Source organism: Pelodiscus sinensis, chromosome 2, assembly GCF_049634645.1.
Source record: "Pelodiscus sinensis isolate JC-2024 chromosome 2, ASM4963464v1, whole genome shotgun sequence".
NCBI lineage: Eukaryota > Metazoa > Chordata > Testudines > Trionychidae > Pelodiscus > Pelodiscus sinensis.
Window position 1 is genome coordinate 184,367,451 of NC_134712.1, and position 6,000 is coordinate 184,373,450.

Genomic DNA, 6,000 nt, shown 5'->3' on the forward strand with positions numbered 1-6,000 from the left:
AGAAATCAGGTAGGAGACTGCACCATCTGTTAGGGTTCTTTTATTGCCTCTTCTAAAACCAAGAATGCGAGGAAAAAGACAGGCAGTGAGTATGAAAAGCCACTGAGTTAGATTCAGTTCTGCCACCGCAGAGAGTGCAGGGCTTGACCACTGCTGCCACCCTATGCCAGGGAGGATGTGTCCCTTGGGGGATAGAGTTCTATGGGGGGAGAGGATGAGCTGATGGTGGGAAAGGGTGGGGCTTAGTGGACAGGAATGGACAGGGTCTCCCCTGCCCCCGCTACCTAGGATCTCAAGGTCAGATTGCACAACTGGGGATAGCCTGTGGATAGCCTGTGGGCCGGGTGTTTGAGAAATTTGATCTAAAGAAAACATAACTCTAAGGTTGTATAGACAAGAGTTCACAAAGCATTTAACACGTGATATATAAATTGTCTTTGCACATATCAAGTGGCTATAATCATTCAGGAATGTGCTGCTTTCAGTGTCTTATTGCTGTCATGACCTGGAAATTTACGTTTAAAAAAAAAAAGTCTCCCGGTGAATTTAGTGATCTGCTCAGAAGGGTTTGACTTTGATGGAAACAAATCACCCTGTGATTAGCACTATGTTTGGTCAGTTGCATGTTGAAAACTATTACAAATTTGCTAGCAAGCTAGGGAGCTCAGTGGAGATGTGTGTGTTCCTGGTCTAGCACCCATCAGTCTGCAGGCAGCCCAGCTAGCTAGAGTAAGGTGGGAATGAGTTGTGCTTTTGAGATCAGTTTGCTTTGTCTCTCTGTGTTTTGGGTTCTTGTGTGTTATTCTGAATGCTAAGGAATAAAGTACTTTTATGTTGCAACCTTTCAGCAAGAGCGCTGTATGCTTTTAAGTTAATTTCTATGTGCATGTCATGAACATGACAGAGAAAACTGGTAATGAGAATGGTATTAGAGAGAGTTAGGAAAGAGAAAAGATAAAGGTGCTACCTACGGCAATTTGGGCAGTTTCTAATTTAAAGAAGAAAAGGAAGATTTTGTAACATACACTCAGGCTTGAGCAGTATTTGTCTGTGAATGCTAAAGAAGATACTGATGAACAAAGGACTGTTTTTCTAACATTGGTGGGAGAACCCCTAATTTAGGCTATGTCTAGGCTGCAAGCTTCTTTCGGAAGAAGCTTTTCCAGAAGAGATCTTCTGGAAAAGCTTATTTTGAAAGAGAGCATCCACACAACAAAAGCGCAACGAAAAAGCAATGTGCTTTTTTGAAAGATAGCGTCCAGATTGATTGTCTCCCATTATCTCTCATTTAAGTTGTGATTAGTATGGACAGAGTGGCCACCAGGACACCTGTGTTATTTCCTGGAGGCCTCTCGTTTTGAAAGAATTCCCTCTTCTGCATCCACACATATCTTTTTCCGAAAAAGCTTTTTTGGAAAAAGGCTTTTCTTTGTAGAAAGAGGTTTACTGCTGTCGGAAAACCCCCTCCGTTCTTTCAACTTTCTGTTGAAAGAACGCAATAGCAGTGTGGACGTAAGTATAGTTTTTCTGGAAAAATGGCTGTTTTTCTGGAAAAACACTCCAGTGTAGACATACTATTAGGGTGCTTAAAGATTTGTCTTTTTCACAAGACCCTTATGAGCAAGAGTGTAAACACAGAATAGAGATTCTAAAGAACATTATGTGCCTATATGATGTTTTTTAAACAAAAGGCATCAGTTCAATCTAAGAAATGAATCAGAAAGGGAATGGCTTTGTGAATTTTTTACAAAACTTTAAAAACTTTCTGCTCCTTGTTGTTTTAGTAATTTTGTGGAAGAGGCTCTCAGATCAATTTGGTTTTGGAGTAAAACACCCTGAATATGGAGAGGCACAATGCACTTGACCTTACTGGCTGTCTACAGACTGGCTATTGCTAGACCAGGATCACACACTTACCTACAGATCCTTGTTGTCTACAAGCAGGACCAGAACCCCCATGGTAGCTTTCATTGTTAATATAATTTTCAATATACGTGGAATTCTAGAGCTATTTTAGATTAGGCCCTGATCCTGCAGCCATATGCTTAAGTTGAATTAAAGGGGGATCACAAACCTCCTTGAAGCTAAGCACATGGATAAGTATTTCATAGAATCATAGAACTGGAAGGATCTTGGAGAGGTCATCAATCAATTTGCACATTAGCTGTTATAAGCCCTCCATGGCAGAATTATTGTCTTTGTCTGTGTGACACTTTGGGGGTTCACCCTGACCAGTAAAGGATTGTATCATCACCTGTCCTATAACCTTGGGTGCTTCTATGGTGTGTAGCTTTGGCTTAGATCCCTACCCTGAGCAGCCTGCTCACAGCAGTGTTGTAAGGTGTACAGTATAGCCACTCGTTAGCCATGGGAAAGAGAGCTCTCCCAGTGTCAAAATAAGATCACCTCCAACAAGGGCCGGTAGCTTTGTCGTTAGGAGTGTAACTCTCGCCAATGAACTTTTTTCACACCCCTGAATGACAAAAATTGTAATTATAAAAGTGCTAGTGTGGACAAGGCCCATATGATGGACATCTCAAAGACTTTCAGCAGTTCTTTATACTGTCAACATTTATCTTGGTTTTCAAAGTCAGTGTGATGGGGTGTACCAGCCCACACTGAATTAACAGGGCTTAGCCAGGTTACTCTGGCTAAAGGGGCCCAGCCCCCGCAGCCCTGCCGAGCATGCTCAGACTATAGCTCAGGTATAAAAGCCTGGGAAGAGGCTCAGTCTCCGCTGGCAGTCAGAGGAGAAGGGCCTCAGATTGGGGCCCCAGAGCAGCAACAGCCACCGCCGCCACCACCACCAACCAAACTGCCTGAGAGGAGAGCAGTGGAGGCTCCGATGCCAGTTGGGACCTAACCACTGCAGAGCACCAGGGAAGTGAGGCCCCCAAGGAGTCAGAAGATCCAGTGACTACGTGGGAAGTCGGCCGGTTGGATCAGGTAGGAAGTGGCCCAGGGTGGGTGCAGAAGTGGCCTCTCCCACCCAGAGATCCTCGGCATGTTTCAGTTGGATTCCCTGCCAAGGGAGTGGTGGGCTGTCCTGCCACTCACATGGTCCTGGGCCAGGACCCGGTGGAGGAGGGTGGGCCTGGGTCCCCGTAAGCCCCCACCCCTGTGACTTGGTTCATTGGGCCATCCGGCCCTGCCTTAAAGGGCCAGTGTTAGATTGTGGTTTACTGACTCTGGCCATTGGGCTGTCCAGCCCTACCTTAAAGAGGCTGGTGACCGACTTTGACTCACTGACTCTGGTCATGGGGCCACCCAGCCTTGCTTCACAGGGCCTACAAGTGATTTTGCTTTACTGACTCCGTCCATTGGGACATCCAGCCCTGCCGTAAAAGGCCAGTGTTAGACTGGGGTTTACTGCTTCTGGCCATTGGGCTGTTCAGCACCGAGGGGAGGGGCCAGACTACAGATGGTTTAGCAGCAGGGCTGGATTAAGGGGGGGCTATCCGGGCAGCTGCCCAGGGCACCAACCTATGGGGGGGTGCCTGATGGCAGCTGTAAGGGGCGCCATGCGCCCGGCTGCGCCGTGCCCCTTAGAGCTGCAACCAGGCGCCGTGCGCCTGAGGCCGGGGGCTGTGCGGCGCCCCTTAGAGCTGTAATCAGGTGCTTCGTGCCTGATTGCAGCTCTAAAGTGCACAGCATGCTGGGGGGTGGGGCTGTGCATGCGCCATGTGCCCAGGGCGGAGCTGCGCATGCGTCACACGCTCGCTGCCCGGGACACAGGAATGGCTTGAGCTGGCCCTGTTTACCGGTTGTGTGTGGCATGTTGAGGGCTCAGGTAGCCTAGGGACACGGGACCCTACTCCCCTCAGACGGGGGAAGGAAGAACTGCCCCGTGACATCAGGAAGCCCTCTGGAAGGCTCATCTTGCTGAGTCTCCTAGGGACCTGACACCATGTTAATTTTTGCAATCTACTTTAATTTTACAATGCAAATAGTCTCCCTGCTTTTGCCTGATGCAAATGAATAGCCTCTCCTGGCTTGATTTGCACTTGAGCCCAAGGAATCTGTCTAGGAAGGAGCACTGCAGAAAAGAATCTAAGAGTCATAGTGGACCACAAGCTAAACATGAGTCAACAGACACTGTTGCAAAAAAAGGAAAAAACAAACAAACAAACATGATTTGGGGATGCATTAACAGGAATAGAGTTGCCAGATGGTTTAACCAAAAATACTGATTCGCCCCCCCCCCCCCAAAAAAAAACACCAGGGGAAAAATTCTGTTGAAAAAAAGGGGGGGGGGCAAAGTTGTTGAGCAAAAAAGAAAAAAGGACCCCAAGAGTTAAGAACAAAAAATAAATAAATAAAGAAATAAACCCCCCCAGCATGGCCCCTTTAAGAGCAGGGGCTGGGCTCTGCCACTCTTAACAGGCTGCTGGTGTAGCAGCATAGTGAGGGCAGCAGCAACAGCAGCTCTTACTGAGCATGCTCAGTACGCCCTAGGTATGCCTTTCTGAGAGGCAGCTGTTTGCAATGCTATACCCAGGCAGGCAGTGGCGGCAACAGCCATCTTCTCTGTCTTCTCTCCCTGCTCCGGACCAGACAGCTCCCCTGCAGACCCAGATGGGGGGGGGGGGGAGGCGAGCGGAAATCTGGTGGGCTGGGCCCAGTTGCGTAGGGTTGCCAGGTGTCCGGTTTTTTCGCCCCCTGACCAGGAAAAAAAATCAGAAAATACCCAACATTTTAGGTGTCCAGTATTTTCTGATTGTTTTTTTTTTTTTTAAACCAGACAGGAGGTGAAAATACCGGACTGTCCAGGTCAATACCAGACACCTGGCAACCCTAAACAGGAATGTTGTGAGCAAGACATGAGAAGTCATTTTTCTGCTCTACTCTGCGCTGGTTAGGTCTCAGTTGGAGTATTGTGTCCAGTTCTGGACACCACATTTCAAGAAAGATGTGGAGAAATTGGAGAAGGTCTAGCAAGGAGCAACAAAAATGATTAAAGGTCTAGAAAACATGACCTATGAGGGAAGACTGAAAAAATTGGGTTTGTTTATTTTGGAAAAGAGAAGACAGAGAGAGGACATGATTACAGTTTTCAAGTACCTAAAAGGGCGTTACAAGGAGGAGAGAGATAAATTGTTCTTGGCCTCTGATGATAGGTCAAGAAGCAATGGGATTAAATTGCAGCAAGGGAGGTTTAGGCCGGAAGGGACAGGGCCAAGATACTTCCGTGTTTCCCCTGGTCTGGGGTTGGGGGAGCACAAAAGTCCTCCAGCTGTTCTGAACAGCTGGCAGTTTCCTCTAGGTGCCTGTGCCCCTGGCAGTGGGAGGAGACTTTGCGTGCTTCCAGATCAATCCGGGCCTGGGGAGAGGTAACACAGAGGTAGTCTCTTGCTCCTTGCCCCTGCCCTGCAAGGGACTACGGTGCTTAGAGTCAACTGCTAGCTGGCGGTTTACTTTAACTGCTGAGCCCCTCATAGGGTGGGAGGAGACTTTGTGCACTCCCCCTACCCCCAGGCCAATCAGGGCTTGGGGGCAGGGGGAGTGGGCAAAATCTCCTCCCACCCTGCCAGGAGCGTATGGCGCTTCTAAGCGCTGCACGCTCCTTGTGGAGTAGGGGTAGGGCAGGAGGAGACTTTGCACTCTTCCCCCCCAGCTCCCCAGCCCCTGATTGATCTGGCGGGTGGGGAAAGCGGCAGGACCTCTGCAGGGCGGGTCAACTTGCTAGGTGGGCCCACGGAATCCCTTTTGCCCACCCCTCTTTTAAGGTCACAAGCTGTATGTTGCCCAGTGCAATGTGATCCTATTCCTGGTTGGGGCCTTTGCACACGACTAAAAATGCTTATTAAATAATAATAACATGGCATAGGATCAGGTTGCTGATGCTATTCATTGTCATTTTAATTGTTTTTGAATGGTAACAGTAATTTTACTGGGATAGAATCCCTTTGGATAGCACAGTGTGGCATCCCTGCTTTTCTGCTGTCATGGGATGAATGCTGAGAGAGAAAGCCATGCTGAGCGTATACAGCCTTTTGCGCC